The sequence below is a fragment of the Hemiscyllium ocellatum genome, chromosome 9 (assembly GCF_020745735.1).
Source record: "Hemiscyllium ocellatum isolate sHemOce1 chromosome 9, sHemOce1.pat.X.cur, whole genome shotgun sequence".
NCBI lineage: Eukaryota > Metazoa > Chordata > Chondrichthyes > Orectolobiformes > Hemiscylliidae > Hemiscyllium > Hemiscyllium ocellatum.
Window position 1 is genome coordinate 107871958 of NC_083409.1, and position 21170 is coordinate 107893127.

General features: G+C 44.1%; 1 protein-coding gene across 2 annotated transcripts in view; it reads left to right on the forward strand.

Moving 5' to 3' along the window:
• adgrl2a (adhesion G protein-coupled receptor L2a) overlaps positions 1 to 21170 on the forward strand; it is an 807643-nt gene that overhangs the window by 303175 nt on the left and 483298 nt on the right. For both annotated transcript variants that reach the window (XM_060830637.1, XM_060830636.1), the window contains exon 2: positions 4129 to 4178. The gene's annotated coding sequence lies outside the window, so the exon portion shown is untranslated. The remainder of the gene's footprint in view (positions 1 to 4128; positions 4179 to 21170) is intronic.

A 21170-nucleotide genomic window follows, 5' to 3' on the forward strand; every position in this document is an offset into this window, starting at 1 on the left:
TCAATTCCCTTGAGTGAATAAAAACAAATCTTCCATCGCCGGCTCATCCTTTATATCTTTCTCATTCTCACAGCTGGAAACCATTTCCTTAATATCCCTTTCATAATTGTCAGGACATTTCTGCCAGGCGGTGGAGTGGAACAGATAGTGAAACAGAGTTCATGTTTCAAGTCCAATATAGGACAGATGCTGTCGAGAGTGTGGCGCTGGAAAAGCGCAGCAGGTCAAGCAACATCAGAGGAGCAGGAGAATCGACGTTTCAGGCATAAGCTCTTCATCAAGAATGTAAAAGGGCTTATGCCTGAAACATCGACTCTCCTGCCCCTCGGATGCTGCCTGACCTGCTGTGCTTTTCCAGCACCACACTCTTGACTCTGATCTCCAGCATCTGCAGTCCTCACTTTCTCCCATTGGACAGATGCTACCAAACCTGCTGAGTTTCTCCAGCTCTGTTTTTATTTCAGATCCTCAGCATTTCTCATTATAGTGGAGGTATTTTTAAACCAACCTGTTCAGAGTTGTTATCACACATGCCTGGAGCAGGCAGGACTAGGACCCAGACTTCTTGGTTCAGAGATAGAGATACAATTGACCCCCCTTTAGTATGATACTAATGTAGCCCTTCTCCTTGACATTCCGGTGGGTTGGTTGGCTCAGTTGACTGGCTGGTGCGTTTGTAATGTCAGGACTGTGGGTTCAATTCCTGCACCATTACAAAGGACCTTACTCCTCAATGTCAGCTGAGGTGACCCTGAGGTTAAACCATTACTCTGTCAAGGACAACTGTGGACAGACATAGCATTTTAAACTTTGCTGTTAGTTTGTGAATTTTGTCCCTCTTTGCACCCCAACAGAGTGTACAAAGTGAGGTGCCAAAAGGATCCTCCCTGACACTCTCTCTCTGTCTCATGTGGGGACTGTTCCACTAGGTCTGTGGTGACGTCAACTTGTATTGTAAGCAGGGCAAAGTCATGGTTCAAAAAAGGATTTCTTTCGGCAAAGGGGAACTATTCTCACACAAGCTTTAGAAAAAGTGAGCAGTTGTTGTGTTTGGTCCTCCCCTTTTACATCCTTTCCTCCTCTTGATGCTGTATGTATTCACCAGCAGCTATATGATGGGGTGGATTTACTGCATTGTATCTGAGCTAATGTTGAAAGCCAGTTAGACCAGAGGATATAGGAGGAGAATTAGGCCATTTGGTCCATCAAGTCTGCTTCGCCATTTGATTATGGTGGATATGTTTCTGAACCCCAATCTCTCCCCTTGTCCCTGTAACCCTTGATCCCCTTTACCAATCAAGAACTTCTCTATCTCTGTCTTAAATGCACTCAATGACTCGACCTCCACATCCTTCTGCGGCAATGAGGTCCACCGATCCACCACCATCTGGCTGAAGAAATTCCTTCTCACCTCATTTCGAAATGCTTGTCCTATTACTCTGCCCTCAGGACCTAGTCTCTCCTACTTGTAGAAACATCTTCTCCCCATCCACTCAATCCAGGCCTCCTGGTATTCTGGAAGTTTCAATTAGATCCATGACTCATCCTTCTGAACACCATCAAGTACAGACCCAGAGGCCTCAACTGCTCCTCATATGACAAGCCCTTCATTCTCAGCATCATCCTTGTAAACCTCCTCTGGACCCCCTCCAACAGCAGCATGTCCATTAAAGACCCGCCCCACTCCAGTAATATTCTCTTCCAACATCATCCGTCAAACAGAAGATACAGAAGCTTGAACACATGCACCAAGAACAGCTTCTTCCCTGCATTATCAGACCGATGAATGGACGTCTCTAATTTTAAATTTGACGTTAATCTTGCTTTGTGCCCCTCTTGCGCAGCTGTAGCCTGTATACCTTGCTTTATCTTAAGTTAAAGCAGGTTATAGGCCACCAGGTTAATTCGGAAGCACAAGCTTTCGGAGTGCTGCTCCACAGCTATCTGATGACGGAACTGCGCCCTGAACACTCGTGCTTCCAAATAAACCTGGTGGCCTATAACCTGGTGTTGTGTGATTTTTAACTTTGTACACTCCAGTCCAACACCACCATCTCCAAATCATTGCTTTGTCTAAGCACTCTGTGCCATTCCTGATGAAGGGCTTTTGCCCGAAATGTCAATTTTCCTGCTCCTCGGATGCTGCCTGAACGGCTGTGCTTTTCCAGCACCACTCTAACCTAAATCTGGTTTCCAGCATCTGCACCCCTCACTTTTGCCTGAGCACTCTATGCTCTGTATTCCTTGTTTGCAATGATCTGCCTGTACTGCTCATAAAACAAAACTTTTAACTGTATGTAGCTACATGTCACAACAATAAAACAAATCAGATTTGATACGGGGCCCAAAATTGCTCACAATATTCCACATGTGATCAATCCAGAAACCTATACAAGCAAAAGTGAGGACTGCTGATGCTGGAAATCAGTCTACATTAGAATGGCGCTGGAAAAGCACAGCAGGTCAGGCAGCAACCGAGGAGCAATCCAGAAATGTATACAGTCTCAGCAGTGCCTGTGTGCTCATCTTTTCTGTCCCTCTTGAAGTGATTGCTAAAATTTAATTTGCCTTCCTAACTAAACATGCATGTTAAGTTTGACAGAATCCTGAGCTAGGGCTTCCCAAGTTCCCTTTGTGCTACAGATTTCCTCTCAATTGTCTTGGCTTAGCTGAGGAGACAAAAATAACTTGCCAAAAAAGCTGGCAGACAGGAATCGTCCAGAGTCTCAGTGCTGAGAGTGGGCCACTCACTGTCTCCAGGCCCTCTTTGATCTGGTCTCGACCAGAAATAGTCTTTCGCCAACAGAGACGGAGCCTCCTTGATTGTGGGCGTGTGCTCATTGCTGTACAAAGAGGCAGCACTGAATGACTGGGAATGACTGGCCAAATGCTGGTAGCAAATTCAGTTGCAGCGTAGCAAGGTGACTGCAGCTCTCTGATCATATATTTTTAAAAATAAAAAATAAACGCTGTTTGTCTGCTGAGCAATTGAATGTCGTTGTAGCAATGAATGATAAAATGTGCAAGGAATGAGTTAATTAAATCTGGTCTGTTTGCTTCTAAAAGTGACACTTGGCTTTCACTACTACAGGTTGACAACATTGATAATAATATTGAGCTGGACAAAAAAAAATACTTGGAACTAGTTTGCCCATGTTGCTTCTGGAGTAGTTCCACATTACTCTCTATCCTTGGCGCGACCTTTAGCCTACATGAGAAAATGTTTCACCTCCTGTCTCCCCTCTTGCTGGGAAGAGCTGAGTTAAAAAGCACTTGCTGCGTTTTCAGTTCTGGAGCTGCCTGGAACTGACAGATTGCACTGCCCTCTTCAGATTCCACCAGGACACTGCAGCATCCTCTCCAGCCCACAAGGAAGCGAGCGCAATTCGTTCAAACTGTCCTCTGGCACCGTCTTTCTAAGCTAAAGGCAGCTGGGAATGTGGTAACAAGGACAGATACAACAACCTTACCGTACAGATCAGCTGTGTTGTTACTAAGTGACACAACATGCTAGGTTAGGGAGCTGAATGCTCTTCTCCTGTCTCTAATGAATGGGAAAACAGACTCAAAGGGGCTGAATGGTCTTCCCCGTCTCTAACGAATGGGAAAACAAGATTCAAAATGGATGAATGGCCTTCCCATGTCCTTAATGAATGGGAAAACAGACTCAAAGGGGCTGAATAGCCTTCCCATGTCCTTAATGAATGGGAAAACAGACTCAAAGGGGTTGAATGGCCTTCTCCTGTCCCTAATGAATGGGAAAACAGACTCAAAGAGGCTGAATGGTCCTTCTCCTATACCTAGTGAATGGAAAAACAGTCTCAAAGGGTGATATGCGCCTGTACCTAATGAGTATGGAAACAGTCTCAAGGCGGCTGAATGGCCGCCTCCTGTACCTAATGAATGGTGGAAGAGGTGCAAAGGGGCTGAATAGGCTAACTCTGTTCAAGTGTAACAGATTAACATAGACTGTGTTATCACAGCAGATGATAACCCAGACAAGTCACAATGCTGGTAAAACATGCACCAATTGTGCAATTCTTATGTAGCCACAGAAGCGTTTTATAACCTGAAGGTGACTGTCTTTGGATGAATCTTTTATATATATTTGATTTCTTTGTTTTGCAGAACTGTTCGACATTCTCTCAGGATGCTGAGACCCACGGTTTCTAAACATGGTAAGTTGCAGCTCTGCATTTTAAAACTGATCTCAATATATAGCCGTTTGGAGGAAGATCCTGACATTATGGTGGATGATCATATCAATTGTAAATCTGTTCAGATGGTATCTTGCCTTTATCAAAAAACGTGAAACAATTATTCATCTTAATTAGCGGCGCTTTCATTTTCAATGCTGGGCTGTTCAGTTTGTTTGAAATACAGGTCATACTGGGAGCTTTAGACATTCCTCCTCATTCAGTGTCTGCCATTCATTGGGGACAGGAAGAGACCATTCAGTCACTTCCAGACTGCTTTCCCATTCATTACAGGCAGGAGGAGGCCATTCAGCCTTTTCAAGCCTGCTTTCCCATTCATTAGGGATAGGGGAGGCCATTCAGCCTCCTTCCAGCCTGCTGTCTCATTCATTAGGGACATGAGGCCATTCAGCCTCCTCCAGCCTGCTTTTGCATTTGTTAGGGACAGGCGGAGGCCATTTAGCCTCTTCTAGCCTGCTTTCCTGCCTCTGGAGGACTGTGAACCTTCTTGCAAGAAAGACACACTTTTGTGACGAGGGGCACCAAGCCCTTGGTGATGAACAGTTGCCCTGTTTAGGTCATGGTTCCCAAACTGTGAATTGTGATTGAGTCGTGCAAGGTCCGATTCTGGGAACAATAACCAGCCCAGACCAGAGCACACTGCTGACCAGTGGAATGAATAGGCAACATCCACCCAGCAATGTGAGTCCTGTTCTTTCTGCAGCAGTAACAGCTTTGCTTGGAGCCTGATAAGACCAGAAGATGTAGTGGCAGAATTAGGCCATTCTGCCCATTGAGTCTTCTGTGCCACTCAATGAAGTCATGACTAATTTGATCATCCTCAATTCCACTGTGCTGACCTTTCTCCGTGGTGCTTAATTCCCTTCCTTAATGAACTGAGGTAAAGAATTCCACAGATTCATTATCCTCTCAGAGAAGGAATTCTTCCTCATCGCTGTCTGAAATCAGAATCCCCCCTCATCTCTGTTTTGATTCTGTGATGATGCCCTCTGGTCCAAGAGTCTGCCACCAACTTTCTGCAACTGCTCTGTCCTCCAAAAACCATGTATTTCCCACTAAAGCTGAGTCCTGCTCTCCTCTATTCCAAATAGTTAAAAATCACACAACACCAGGTTATCGTCCAACAGGTTTATTTGGAAGCACTAGCTTTCAGAGTGCCTCTCCTTCATCAGTTACTTGATGAAGGAACAGTGCTCTGAAAACTAGTGCTTCCAAATAAACCTTCCTTCAGCAATGTGATGCTTTGTTTCATGGATTCTGTATAAGCAGTCGAAGTATGGTATATTAGGCGTTGCACTTGCTATGAAGGTGTAGGTGTGCTTTAAAAGAGAGGAAGCTAGAAAGCACTTAGAAACACAGAGAATGCTGAACAATTTTAAAATGTAATGTTTGATTGAAACAAATAGCTGCAGTTGTGTTGCCATGTAACAAAAACAAGTTCAAATTCGGCCAGTCAGTTTAAATTATGCCCAGATACCTAAATCCAATCAAATTTGAATCTTACTGTTTGGGATGACATCAAACCAAAGAATTGATCTGATGTTCTGGGGTATAAAATCGGACATTTTTAACTTTGTCCACCCCAGTCCAACACTGGCACCTCCACATCACACATTCTAAATAGTTCAGGCCCAAACTAATCAACCGCAAAGGAGAGTCCCTCCAGATCAAGGATCAGCCCAGTGAACCTTGTTTGGGCACTGGAGGCAGTATCAGTATCTGCTTCTTTTCATAATGGGCCCCAAATTATTCACGATATTCCAGCTGTGGTCTGACCAGTGCCTTGTCAAGTTTTAGCCAAACCTCCCTATTTATATACTCCATTCCCTTTGAAACTAAGGCTGCTGGGAAGATCTAACTGAGTATTAATGAGCTCTTAGAGTCCTCACGTTTTCTTTTTAACTGTGGACATGACCCAACTGACCAATCACTTGAAGCCTTCCACCTGCAAAACTGCCAGTGGATAGACCATATTTTCTCACTCCCACTGGCCTTGCACCTTTGTCCCACCCCTCTCCCCAACCTACACACAATTTCCCCTCTCACTGACCCCACTCCAGGTTCCACAAGCGCTCAGTGGGAGAAAGTTAGTCTGGTTTAGTCTGTCGCTGTGATTGTGCTAGGCACCATGCCAACTTCAGTCTATTTCTATTTATGAACGCATGTTCCCACTCACACGGGCACAGAAAACACGCAGGAGTTAACAAGGTACAGATTCCAGTCATTAAGTAGAGAACATCCCTGACTTGTTTCTGAATCCCAATTTGCACAAAAAATGGAAGTCAAGGAATACCAAAGTCAGGAATCTCCTGAATCTTTGTCCTTGTCACTAACTGCCAGGGCCCATCACAAGGTTATGATGATCTCGGTCCATGAAGGCGTTAATAAGCACGTGCGTCTCCCCCTGTGGAAGCTGCTGAACATTTATGTACAGCAACACCAAATGAAGCTTTTCCAAACAATTACAGCTCTCCTTCAATCAGATTGTATTGTCGGCCGCAATAACATTGTTTCTGTGTAAGAGACCTTCAGATAACAAAAGCCGCTCTGTGCCTGGTCGGGAATCGTTAGGTACTCACCGTGCAAATGGTGTGATTGTTTCAATGCATTATGTTTGGAACGTGGCTGGCCAGGAATGATGTACAGTAAACGCGTCTGTCGCTTTGTTTATTAGCCCAGGGGGACTGTCATCAAACAAGAAGACCGCAGTCTTTTAATGGTGTTCAGGAAGACAAGGTATTGTCATGTATACAATACCAGCATGGGCCAGAGCACGCTGCTGACTAGTGTGATGAATAAGTGGCATCCACTCAGTAATGTGAGTGCTATTCTTTCTGCCGCATCAATGGCTTGCATTCGTATAGTGCCTCAAGCTTCAGGCCATCTCGAGCACTTCAATCTGAATACAGTGTGTTTTTTTAAGGTATAGAGAATGAGCCACAATGCTATTCAATGGCAGAGCAAGGATCGAGGGGCCAGGTGGCCCATCTTTGCTATAGCTGGAATATTCAGAACATGGGCAGCCAAATCCTGCCCAGCAAGCTTGCATACAGTTACCTCGCATACCGTGACAGAGCCAGAGAGATGTGCAGCACAGAAACAGACCTGTCCATGTTGATCAGATATTCCAAACTAATCTAGTCCCATTTGACAGCACTTGGCCCATATCCCTCTGAATCCTTCCTGTTCATGTACCCCTACAGATCTCTTTTAAATGTTGTAATTGTACCAACCTCCACCACTTCCTCTGGCAGCTCATCCCATTCACGCACCACCCTCTGCATGAAAACATTGCCTTTAGGTCCCTTTCCGGTCTCACCTTAAACCGATGCCCTCGAGTTCTGGACTCCTCCACCCCAGGATAAAACCCTATTTACCCTAATTCAAGGGCATAGGTTTGAGAGGGGAAAGGGATCTATGGGGCAATTTTTATCCATGCCCCATATAACTTTATAAACCACCATAAGGTCGCCCCTCAGCCTCTGACACTCCAGGGAAAACAAAAGAGGAAAGAATTGAATCATTTACTTTCAGCGATGATGGTAAAGGGATAAATATTGGTCAAGGCATAAAGAGATCTCTCCCAGTTCTCTTCAAAGTCTTGCATCTTTGATATATTTTTGAAAGGGGCAAATGGGACCTTGGTTTAACATTGCATTGGAAAGGCAATGCTTCCAACAATCAGCACTGCCACAGCTCTTGATGTGTAAGTGCAAACAATGTCTCATCTCTACACGGGTCTTTAACTCTTTTTCAGTGTGCTACAAACTGAGTATTTTAAGTACCTTAGATGTGGTTAAATCCATTCCACTTGTTTTCCAAGAGCAGTAGGAAGGAAAATAAAGGCACAACAAAGAAGGAATTATTGGGCTGGGCGGTGTTGGGGAGCACAGTTTTAAGGAGGTCCAAGAGCGACAAACTATTGTCCTGCACCAGCGCAGGAGTCTGAGACAGGCTGAGATATTTGATTAGATGTGCCGTGAATGACATTCCCAGTCATTAGTCAGCGGTGGTTGTAATCTAACAGTCAATGCTCATCAGGTCACGAAGATTCGACACATCCTCACATGATCATTCCATTCGGGTGAGGGCCGATTAGAAATCTGAAGGATCTCACTGAGGTAAAGAGGTGATGGGATGTTAATCAGGAGCTTGGTTCGGATGTTGTCACTCTTTCTTGCCCCCCCCCCCCTACTTCCTTGCATTCTCAGCCTTCCTCCAGTGAAGCATTCTGTAAGATTTGGTCGTCTCTCAATCATAAATTGTTGTCAATGTCTCTGGGCATTGACTGTTCTATTGGTTGTACACAGTGCATGTTCGCTTTGAACCATGAGTGAAGATTGATTCATTGTCTGTGACTGTACCTATCAACAAGTCTAGCTTCCTTTAGGGAAGTGATTTGAATTAGCAATAGTTCAATTTTTCTCAGTCTTTGAAGGGTGCTTGAATGCCTTTTCCTTTTATTTAAAAGGGGGCATTTGAATTCCCGCAATACATCATTGAATCTCTAATTTTGTTTCCCCCTTTGTTGTTTCGGATGTTAAGCTAAGCTCCAGTTCACTCTCTGACCTGGATGTAAAAGATCCCCAGCCCTGTTTAAAAGAATAGCAAAATATCCTGGCTAATGCTTGGTCCTCAAGTCACATTGCGGAAAGTGATAAACACTGAGAGAGACAGATTTTCAAACAGTAAAGGAACAAGGCTTGTGGGGAAAAGGCAGGAATGTGAATGTGAAGATAATTGGATCAGCCATGATCTCACTGAATGGGGCAGCAGACTCAATGGGCTGAATGGCTAACTTCTGCTCCTTATGCTCTTAAAATGGTAGTGTCCTATTGCTTTACCTTGCATGACTTTACCCCCAAGACCATAGAGTGATAGAGGTCTACAGCATGGAAGCAGGCCCTTCGGCCCAACCTGCCCTTACTGCCCAGTGTTAACTATTCAGCTATCCTATTTGCAGACATTTGGTCCATATCCCTCCATACCTATGTCATCCATGTACCTGCCTAAATGTTTTTTAAATGATGAAATTGTACTCACTTACACCACTGCCTCTGGCAGTCCTTTCCAGACACTCACGCCCTCTATGTGGAAAAAAATTGCCCCCTGGACCTTTTTGTATCTCTCACCTGAAACCTATGCCCTCCATTTTTGGATTCCCCTCCCTTGGGGAAAAGCTGTTGGCTATCTACCATCATAGGGTCACACCTCCCTGTATCTATTTTGGGTGAATTAATTTCACACTCCAAGACCAATGTAACGTAACCTTGAAAATGTCAAATTAACAGTTGACATGCTGCAACCTGCTGAAACATGTCACAGTTACCTTCTTTGAAAAGAGGTCTTATTAGAGCCCAGAATGCCCTGAATCAGAGGCTGGTGCGCTACCAAGTGAGTCATGGCTGGCTTCCTCCCCTCAATGACCATGAGTGAACTGACTTGGTTTGTTAGTAACAGATCGATGGATGCTTTAATCCTTTTTAATTCAAAATCTAAAATTGCTGTGGTGAGATTTGAACTCAAGTTCTCTGAGGTCATTGATATAAAACTCTAGATGGCTAATGCAGGAATACATCTTACAGCTGGTATGCTGTGTGCCTTTGAGGGGTTATGAGATCATTCCTATGTCATACCATGTAACCTGATGGTATAAAAGTTCCAGACTCCTACTTAACTGAGACCTCTCATAACATGCTATTTTTTATACCCAGATAGATTAATATTAGCCCCGACACTGGAATTCATAAGATTAATACATGAGCACAATCAGTTCTGCTATAAAGTATGTTTCTTCAACACGAATTGGATTTAGTGCGATTGAAGAATTTAGACCGTTATTTTGTAGAACACAAACTCACCTTACCTGGATTGGCTATTATGCAATTCCGGACCCATCAGCTTCAATTGCATGGCGCGACTTTCTTAAAATATGAGATCACACAAGAACTGGACTATCATGTTATTGTCAGAACCGACTACACCTCAGGAGCTCCAATATACATCTGTTGAATCTTTCAATACCACATCACCCATGTCTGGTCCTCATATAGTAGCATTGAGATAAATATTGTCTTATTGGATGCAAATTCCCTGCTGGAGACAAAAGTCTACAACATATGGTAGATCAATCACCACATGACAGTGCTGGATTAGTCAACGACAGCTGAGTTTTCATTAGGAAGAAAAACAAGTGTTACGGTGAAAAGGTGGAAAAGTGGAATTGAGGATGATCAGATCAGTCATGATATCATTGAATGGTGGAGCAGACTCGATGGGCTGAATGGCCTACTTCTGTATTTGGTTAAAAATCTGTGGAATTATCCCCCACAGGAAGCTGTTGGGGCCAGTTCATTAGATAGATTCAAGAGAGAGCTGGTGATGGTCCTTGTGGCTAAAAGGATCAAGGAGTATGGAGAGAGGGTGGGAATGGGATACTGAGATTGTAGGATCATCCATGATCATATTGAATGGTGGTACAGGCTCGAAGGGCCGAATGGCCTCCTCCTGAACCTGTTTTCTCTGTTTATGCTCCTTTATTCAATGGTCTTATGAAATGGATTATGACATTTGTTGACATTGAGTTCCTAGAGTGTTAAACAAAAGAAATGAGCTGAACACACTTGGTGTTTGACAATCTGCTACCAACCCTGATTGAGACTTTGCAGGAATTAAGGCCTCTCCCTCCTCCAACTCACGAGCATGGACATCATCCCGTCCCACTGTTGGCACCACAGCAATGTTGAATTTGTTGAGGAAACATTTGCCTTCGGCTGCTCAGCAAGCCTGCTTTGTGGTGTTGCTGGTGGCTGTGTGGGAAACTGGCTGTGGTGAAGCAGTACAAGAGAATCTAAAGAATAACTGCTTGGCAGAGAGACTGCAAGACTGTTGGCAGCTGTGGCCCCATATCCCAGCAACAAGTCAGCAGAGAAGGTCAACGCAAGGTGGAAGACAAAACCGTCTTTTTCATTCTCCAATCAACTATGCAACAAAGTGGAAGAAACTTGTGATTGGCTGTTGCATTTAAAACAAATCCACTGTTACTTTTCCCAGTGAAATAGGAGGTGCTGTTAGGAGTTAGAGAGGGTCCATCAGAGATTCATGAGGGGCAGGATGGAAACTGAAGCTGAGACCATGATCTTATCAAATGATAGAGTCTGCTTAAGGGGCTGAATGGCCTCCTGCTATTAATTTTCATGAGCATGTTTAACAAGGACTGCTAGCCAAGTGTAATTTGGTGGCTGGGAAAGGTCTTGATGTTCCGTGAGGAAGTGAAAAGTGCGATTCAAATGCCAAATAAGATCGTAAATAAAAATCAGAAGACAACCGTGTGTTTGTGCCGTGACTTTCAAGTTCTTAGGACCTTAGTGTGTTTACAACCATTTGAAATGCACAAATGGTTGTAAAGTAGGAAGGATGTATTCCTAACAGTGCACAGAAAGCTTCCACAACAAATACACTGTGATAATAGCACAAGTAATTGTTTTTATTGATAACGTATGAAGAACGAAGGGTGAGTGAAGGTTGCCTGTGGAAATATCTGTCTGCAGAAAGGATGTTCCTGATGGAGTCCAGAATTAGGGGTCACAGTCTAAGGATATAGGGTGTGCCTTTTGGGACTGAGATGAGGAGAAATTTCTTCATCCAGAGAGTGGGGAGTCTTGAAATTCTCTGCCACAGAGAGCAGCTGAGGCCAAAATATTGAATGTTTTCAAGAAAGAGTTAGACATAGTTCTTAGGACGAAAGGGATCGAAAGGTATGGGGGAGGCAGCGAGAACAGGGGACTGAGTTGGATGGTCAGCCATGATGATATTGAATCGTGAAGCAGGCTCGAAGGGCTGAATGGCCTACTCCTGCTCCTGTTTTCTACATTTCTTTGTTTCAATTAATATTGACACGAACCTAAGGAAAAAAACAACCTTACTCTTCACCAAATAGTGTCAAGGAATCTTTTATAGGTCTCTGATTTGAGGTATCTTGAAAAGATGAAGGAACAGAATACCCTTGGTACTGTGCAGGAGTGTCAGCCAGGAGCTAGTCCTCAAATATCTTGGGGAAAGCTTGAACCCGTTAGCATCTTGCTTGGATCCATTTGTCACAAAGTCAGCGTGTTGCTGCATCTCCGTTGAATCACATTTGGAGTTTTGTTGTTGTGTTCCACCTGCACTGCAATGTGTGCATAGTCAGACCCCACAAATGAGCTGAAGGATGAGTTGGTCTAATTTTCTTTGATGACAGGAGCTCTTCATCAGAGCTCCTGCTCCTCGGATGCTGCCTGGCCTGCTGTGCTCTTCCAGCACCACTCTAATCTTGACTCAATTTTCTCCAGCATCTGCAGTCCCTCACCTTCACCTAATCTTAGTTGATGTCATTCACTGAGGGAATACTGGGTAAAAGTCACCCAATAATGTGAACATTGAGAGAGGCAGCGTTTTGATCAGTAAGGGAATCAAGAGCTATGGGGAAGAGGGAGGGAAGTGTCCGTGCGGGTTATCAGATTAGCCATGATCTCATTAAATGGGCTGAATGGTTCTAATCATCTTATGGTCTTATGAATGTTTGTGTCTATTTGGTGGTGACCTGGTTGAACGTCTCATCCAGAGGGCAGGAGCTTGCCTGGTCCAGCATTCCCTTGGAACCTTGTTGATTGCTATCAACGTGGTTGGGTAAGGCATGAAAATCTAGTCTACGTTTACTGAAGATAAAACGTTACTGATCAGAATAACACTGGAGCTGAAAGCACAAAATTGTGATGAGAAGTCACATCCATCAGTTTAGCAATCATAAGAACAGGAATAGGTCCCTCCAATCTTCTTCACCATCCAATGCAGTGGAGGCTGACCTATGACCAGATATTCCTTGAGAGATCTAATTTAGAGGCATTAACACCCTTTAATCCAACCAGTCCATGCCGAGCACAATCCCAAACTAAATAGTCCTACCTACCTGTACTTGGCCCATATCCCTCCAAAGACTTCTTATTCATGTACTTATCCAAATGCCTTTTAAACATTTGCAGGTGTACTTGCATCCACCACTTCCTCTGCACGTCCATTCCACACAGGAACCACTCGCTGTGTAAACAAATAGCCCCTCATGTCTTTCTTAAATCTTTCTCCTCTCACCTTGAAAATAAGTCCCCTGGTCTTGAAATCCCCCACCTGAGGGAAATGACACCTGCTATTCACTTCACCTATGCTCCTCATGATTTTATAAACCTCTATCAGGTCACCCTCAATCTCCGACTCTCCAATGGAAACAATCCCAGCCAATCCAACAATTGTGATGTTCAAAATAATTGAAGGAGATCGAGAATTTCCTGTTGTCATGGCAACTTCAGAAAGTATTGAAGCAGGGCCACTGGATCCGAAACGTAAACTCTGCTTTCCCTCCAGAGATGCTGCAGAGTTTTTCCAGAAATCTCAGTTTTTGTGTCAGAAAACATTGTGGACTCGAGGCTTGTTGAAGTCTGGTTGAATGGAACAACAGCAGGACAGGGCTAAGAGGGCCAAATGGCCTCTCTCTCTTCCCAGTTTAGTGTTGGGAGTCTTAAGCACCAAATGGGTTAAGAAATCTGACCTGGATTCTTTGTGCAAACCATTGCTGTCTTATCTCAATTTGTTTCCAAACTGCTGAGCAAATAGTTATTGATTTTTGAAGTTAATTTTTTTCCAGTGATTATTATGTTTATGACTCCACACTCCAGACAGAGTTTGGTTGCACGGCAGCTGTTACCTGCTGCTGGTAGACAATCTGAGGATCCACACATTGAACAGCGGGGGCTGTCAGCACACACAATGCTGGTTCATGCCATAGGATGGATGGCCAGCCTACCCTCGATCGAGTTGATGCGGAGTTGACTTTCGTGTGAAAGCTTTCCGAAACGTTTTCTTCGTGCCGTTAATTTCGTGTTAGGTTCTGACCTTGTGAAGACAAAGTGCATGAGGAGGTCACTCGGCCCATCTTGGTTGTACTGATAAAATGATGCCACTCGTTCCACCCTATGGCCTTCCAAACTTCTATGTTTCTAGTAAATTTTCTTTTGCATGTTATTACTGAATCTGCTTCACGCCCCCTTTCAGTCGATTTATTCCAGATCATTGTAACCTGGTGAATAAAATCAAAACCTCTTCCCTCCTTGAGGTTTATCAATGACTTTACATTCCTTGATTTGTTTATTTTCCTACATAATATTAGGAAGGACAGTAATGTCCACTTTTAACTTTATTTCTTTATTTTTCTACTTATACAAAGAACAATAGTGATGCTTTGTTTCTCTACGTGATGACGTCTACCTAAGTTTTGTAGCTAGGTACCCTCATATCTAAGATGGTTCTGTATGTGGCAACATTTCACTGTACTGTACTTCATATGTGATAATAAATCAAATCCAGTCAGTCAAATCTGTGTTCTTTGCTATTGGAAACCTATTTAACCTACTAACTTTAATTACTGAATTTATTGACCCAACAAACGATGTTGCTCATAATTTCAAAGCTCTACTAAATCTCCCCTTAACCATCTTGGTTTTTAAAGATTCATTCTCTAGGTATGGAGCACAGCTGGTTTTAATACTTTCATGGGGTGTGTGTGTCACTGGCTATTTACTGCTCATCCCCAGTTGCCCTGGAGAAAGTGGCCTTTTTGAACAGTGCAGTCTTTGAGGTGAAGGTGCATTCACAATTCTGCTAGGAAGGGAGCTCCGGAATGTTGATTCAATGACAGTAAAGGGACAGCGATACCGTTCCAAGTCAGGAAGGTGAGCGGCTTGAAGGTGAACTTGCTGGTGGGGGCATTCTCCTGTATCTGCTGTCTTTGTCTTTCTAGCTGGCAGAGGTCGTGGGTTTGGAAAGTGCTGTCAAGAAAGGGGCAGGGAGCCAGATTCTTGAACCTTCCCACTGCTGTTAGGTTGGAAATTTTAACACAGCGACAATGAAGGAACAGTTGGAAATGTATGTCTCCGTCAATGAGATGGTGCAATCTCCTCCAATCCAAATAGAAAATCACTGAGACTGAAAGAGAAGGAAGTAGGAAAAATCAGCTTTGATGTGCAGCTAAGCTGAGTCTCCAGTGCCACACTTTTTGACTCTAAGCTGAGTCTCCATCCCACTATGGGGTGGGTTCGTTCCCACCATCATCTGTAAGTCAAAGATACACATGGCTTACTTAGTCTAAAAGGTAAAGTTACTGTAGTCTTATCAGACAATAGCACTGCTTTCTCATTAGAGGGAGGGAGAACTGATGTGGATCTAAGCTGAGGGTCACCACACCTCAGGCAAGGGGAGGGTATACTCCATGATACCCTCAGAGAGTGCAGGAATTGAACTCATGCTATTGGCCTCACTTTGTATCACAGACCAGCCATCCAGTAAACTAGACCTCTGGGTAGCTCAGCAGGTAGTGTGTTAGGCTTTTAATCTGAGGGTCCAGGGTTCAATCCCTGTGTAGGGTGCTTGGTTTAGTGTTTGTAGAGAAGCTCCACTTCCTGGTCTGCTGAGTTGACCCTCTTGTATTGAACACGATATATCTTGTTGGATATCAGCAACTCATTGCAGGTTAGGCTATAGTGGACATCATGACAGAGAAACCATTTGTTGGGTCTCAATCATTAGAGATCCTAAGCAGTTCTGCCCACATCTCCTTCTTTATCATGGCTGGTGCTTGAGGTACTCCTCAGTATTAACCCTTTCAGGCCCATTTACAATAAGTCATCGATACGGAACTTTTGTTTCAGTGATCAGGCGCATTTGTCCTGCAGTGTCCACCTGAAGGAGTCCTGCACTGCTGGACATGTCATCTTTCTTATCACTCAGTCGCCCAACTCATCGGTCAGACCTAAAAGTTCTTTTGAGACAACAGGGAGTTTTCTTCAATCTCTTTTCATCACTTGACCCTCAACCAGACTTGCTTCATAAGGAACACCATCTGGGCTTGCTGTATGTCAGATCTTGCTCTGCTGCTGTGTTTCCTGCATCTGCTCCGTGACTGCACTTGGAAAACACTTCATTGTAAAGCGTCTTGAGGTTGTGAAAGTCACTGTCTCAAATCAAGCCTTCCCTTCTATTCAAATGACCACCCAGCAGCCTGACTCCTAGTGTTGATTGATCTGTGACCCACCCATGCACCAATCCAGAAAAAAGTATTGCTGCTTGCTTTACACAGTTGAATTAGATGAAGCCTGAATAGTTCAGGAATCTCCATTTCATTTTGCTGAATTTCTCATGACAACACTTGAATGGATTTGAAATTGGGCTCTTTCAGCCTTTTTAGATGCTGTATTGTAGTTTTTTTTTGGTTGTGTGAGGTAATTTATTATACAGCAAACAGCAGTGCTTGCTTACCTGTCTTGATTCTCCATGCTAGCATTTCAGTGAGATCAGTGAAGCAGCCCAGTAACCATTAGAATGATTAATATTATGGCATCACCACAAAGCAGTTGCAACAAGTAACTAAGGGGAAACAGCTTACATTTGCTCTATCATATTTGTAAAGTAATCATTGGAAATTTTCAGAGTGTTGGCTTCACCCATCTGAGGACAGTGCTGCTTTCCTACTTGAAAATTCTTAGTTTATTAAAGAGCATATTGATGTTTATTAGACATTTATTGCTGAGCAATAATAAAACCAAGAGCTTTGAAATATCATTCCTCCGATAAGATTTAGTGCGATACTTTGATATGGCAGGTGTGACACTTACTTTCAAATAAAGGTCGGTATTTGAGGTCACATGATTAGAGATAGGTACCTGAAGAATGCATAGTGGAGCACTTTATTCAACGAGAAACAGGGAGGATGTGATTGTCAGTTAAAGTCAGGAACTACACCCAAAGGAGATTAACCTTTACGACCTTCAGTCATATTGTTTACCCAATTACAGATATATTCTTCTTTTAGTGGATGGTGTCTACTCTTTGACATCTTTGCCAATCATATGTGAAACCTTCCAGTCGCCCCCACACCCGGACTATTTCCTCACTGCTCTCTCACCACTCTATTGTGGGGAAGGGCGATGGTCTGGAGGTATTGTGTCAGACAGCCAGGAAATGTCCTGAGGTCAGGGGATCGAACCACACCATGATCGAATTTGAATCCAATAAAAATTTTGATTAAGAGTCAAATGATGATGACCACAAGATCATTACTGATTGTCAGGAAAATCCCATCAGGTTCACCAATGGGAGTGGCTCAATGGTTAGCACTGCTGCCTCACAATGTCAGGGGCCTGGGTTCAAGTCCACCCTCGGGTGACTGTACATTCTCCCCGTGTCTGCATAAGTTTCCTCTGGGTGCTCTGGTTTCTTCCCACAGTCCAAAGCTGTGCAGGTCAGAGGGATTGACCAAGCTAATTTGCCCTATGATGGGCGGGCTAGGTCAGTTAGCTGTGGGAATGCAGGGTAGGGGGTGGGTCTAGATGGGATGCTCTTCAGAGGGCTGGTGTAGAATCAATGGGTTGAATGGCCTGCTTCCACACTGCAGGGATTCAATGATGATACCCTTTAGGGGAGGAAACCTGCCATCCTCACCTGGTCTGGCCTACATATGACTCTAGTTGAGAGAGTGTTGCTGGGAAAGCACAGCGCGTCAGGCAGCATCCGAGGAGCAGGAGAATCGATGTTTCAGACATAAGCCCTTCATCGGGAATGAGGCTTATGCCCGAAATGTTGATCCTCCTGCCCCTTGGATGCTGCCTGACCTGCTGTGCTTTTCCAGCACCACTCTGATCTCCAGTATCTGCAAACCTCATTTTCTCTTACATATAACTCTATACCCACGGAAATTGGTTGACTCTTAGCTGCACCCTGAGAAATTAGAGATTAGTATTAACTGATGGCCAATCTAGTGATGCTCGCATCTCATGAACAAATTATAAGAAACCAGTGGCAAGAGGATGTGAACTCACTCAGAGGCATGGTTATGATAATGCAGTGCTTCACTCACAAAGCAAGTCTGATGTCCTATCCACTCCTGCACACAGGTGAAATGTACCAACACAAATTAATAATCATTAAGGCACAGAGGAGGTCATTTGACCTGCTAAATCTGTTCCAGCTCTCTGTGAGGATTTGAGTTCAGAAGTAAGGATCTCTTACTATTTTTGGTCTCCTTACCTTAGAAAGTGTACATCTGCAGCTACAGAGGGAGTACAGGAAAGGTTCAGTGGGTAGATACTGGGCACTGTTGTATGAGAGCTTGATTCGTTTGGATTTTACGAGAGTTTTGAAGAGTCAGGGGGTATGATTGGAACATATAACTTTCTAACAGAGTTAGACAACTAAAGCATGGAGGGTGTTTCCCTTGGTCAGAGAGTTTAGAACCAGGAGTCACAATCTCAGGGTACAGAGTAGACCTCTCGTCTCAGGGTAGGTCTGAGATGAGGACACATTTCATCACTCAAAGGCTGGTTAACCTGTGGAATTCTCTCCCACAGAGCTGTGGACCCTGGGTCACTGAGGATATTAGAGAAAGAGATTGACAAACTTTTAGCTATTGAAGGCTTCAGGGATTAGATTACTTACAGTGTGGAAACAGGCCCTTCGACCCAACAAGTCCACACCGACCCTCCGAAGAGCAACCCATCCAGATCCATTCCCCTACATTTACACCTAACACTACAGGCAATTTAACATGGCCAACTCACCTAACCTGCACATTTTTGGAATGTGGGAGGAAACTGGACACCCAGAGAAAACCCACGGAGACACGGGGAGAATGTGCAAACTCCACGCAGACAGTTGCCCGAGGCAGGAATTGAACCCAGGTCTCTGGCACTGTGAGGCAGCAGTGCTAACCACCGTGCCACCCACTGTCCCATCATGCCGGATATTAAGAGAAAATGGGACTATGGTGTTGAGATATAGAATGCTGGAGAAACTCAGCAGATCTGATGCATCAAAGGTGAAAGAAATGAGGTTAACATTCAACTCTTCTTTCTGATAGGATATCTGTTAGTTTTTCCATCTTGTGTACCTTCATTGTTGGAGCTGAGTCCACAAAAAGATCAGCCATGAATGGGACAGCAGGCTCGAGGGGCCAGATGGCCTACTCCTGCTCCTAGTTCTTATGTTGGTCTCCTTTTGTCTTCTGGTATTCTATGAACTGTTTACCAAAACTCACTTTATGCAACCATATCATAAATACCAGCAGAAATAGGAGCAAGATCAGGCTGTTTGACCCCTCGAGCCTGTGCTGCCATTGAATAAGGTCATGGCTGACCTGACATTTGATGCCCTTTCCCCCAAACCCAACTGATCAAGAACCTATCTCTCTCAGCCTCTCCTTCCTCAGCAACTGTGTCCAACTCTAACTGAACCCATATGGGTTCTTTAGGCCTTCCCTTCTGTTCTACTTGCTTCTACCCACATATTTTTCACAATATAAAACCAATTACTTTCCCAGTTCTCTCTTCAGCTCTGACAAAAGAGTTATATCCGATCTGAAGGTTTCTGTCTCCAGACACTCCCACGGCTCCTGTGTTTCTCACAGTACTGTACGTTCTTATTTTGCTTGAAACTTTGCTTGGAATGTGTGCTCTAGGCTGCAATGTTAATGGTTAATCATTTTGCATTGTTTGGACCTGTTGTATTCCAATAAATAATTAGATGTGTCATTGCATTGGGGTCTGACCTGATAGCTGAGTTTGTTTCCATTCCCACAGAATCACAGATGCAGAAGGAGGCCATTCGGCCTATCGTTCCTGCACCAATGCCAATCTCCTGCCTTTCCCCCCATTTCCCTGCACCCCATTTCTATCCATATAATCTTCCAGTGCCCCTCTTGAATGCTTCAGTTGAAACTCAGTTATCCGAGGGTCATCAGACTTGGAACGTTAACTCTGATTTCTCCCCACGGTTGCCACAGGCTTCCTGAGTTTCTCCAGCAATTTCTCTTTTTGTTTCAGATCTCCTGTGTCCATAGTTCTTTGTTTTATTTACTCACTTGTCCCAGGCTGAATTAATTCTTTGCAGTTGCTGGTTAGCACCTGGAGTGGGAAAATGTGACCAGGGAGGTGATGACCTTGTGGTACTGTCACTAGACTATTAAATCCAGGTAATGTTCAGGGGTCTAGGCTTGAGTCCCATCAAACATCCAGAGCAGGGAAATGATGATGTTTCTAACTAGGGGCTTTAGTGGTGTCTTGTGTTCAAGTAAAAAATGAGGTCTGCAGATGCTGGAGATCACAGCTGCAAATGTGTTGCTGGTCAAAGCACAGCAGGCCAGGCAGCATCTCAGGAATAGAGAATTCGACGTTTCGAGCATAAGCCCTTGTGTTCAAGGTCCATCTGGCTCAGAAACGTGTGATAACATCTTTTAGAAAATAAATTGGAAAGCTGGTAAGTAGGAAGGGTCTTCCAGCAAAGTGGCAATGCCTCTACCTTTGAACCAAGGGGTCTGAATTCAAATCCCACCTGCTCCAGAAATAACATTCCTGAGCAGGTTGATTAGGGAAACGGATTGTTTTCTTTATGTCTGAAAACTTGCCCCACCCTGAAACATAGAGGTGACCATTAGCATCTTTTAACTCACTTCCCAGTGTCCATCAAACCTGGAACCCTCTCAGCTTGCACTGCACAAGTTTACCAATGAGGCCACTGTCAGAGCTGCATTCTAACCTTCCTGAGAGGGATATGTCAACTGTATTAGGGTTAAACTTGTAGAATAAACCCTTGTAATCCTGGGATACTGGCTTGAAGCCAATGTAAATCCATCCCTTGCCTGGAAGCAGCTGTTCTGCTGGCAATGTGTTGGTGTAAACCCTTCAGGGCCTGAGGCTGGTCAATGATCTAATTGTGATTTTGCAGAATGACGTAGTGACTCTTGCACATGCATTCAGTTTATCCAGTTAAGTGCAGCCCGGTTGCAGGCTAACACATAATGAATTGTCCCTGGAATGTCTTGAGTTTATAACAGGGACGAAAGCGTGCACATTTGAACTGGAAAGGGGCCCAATTATA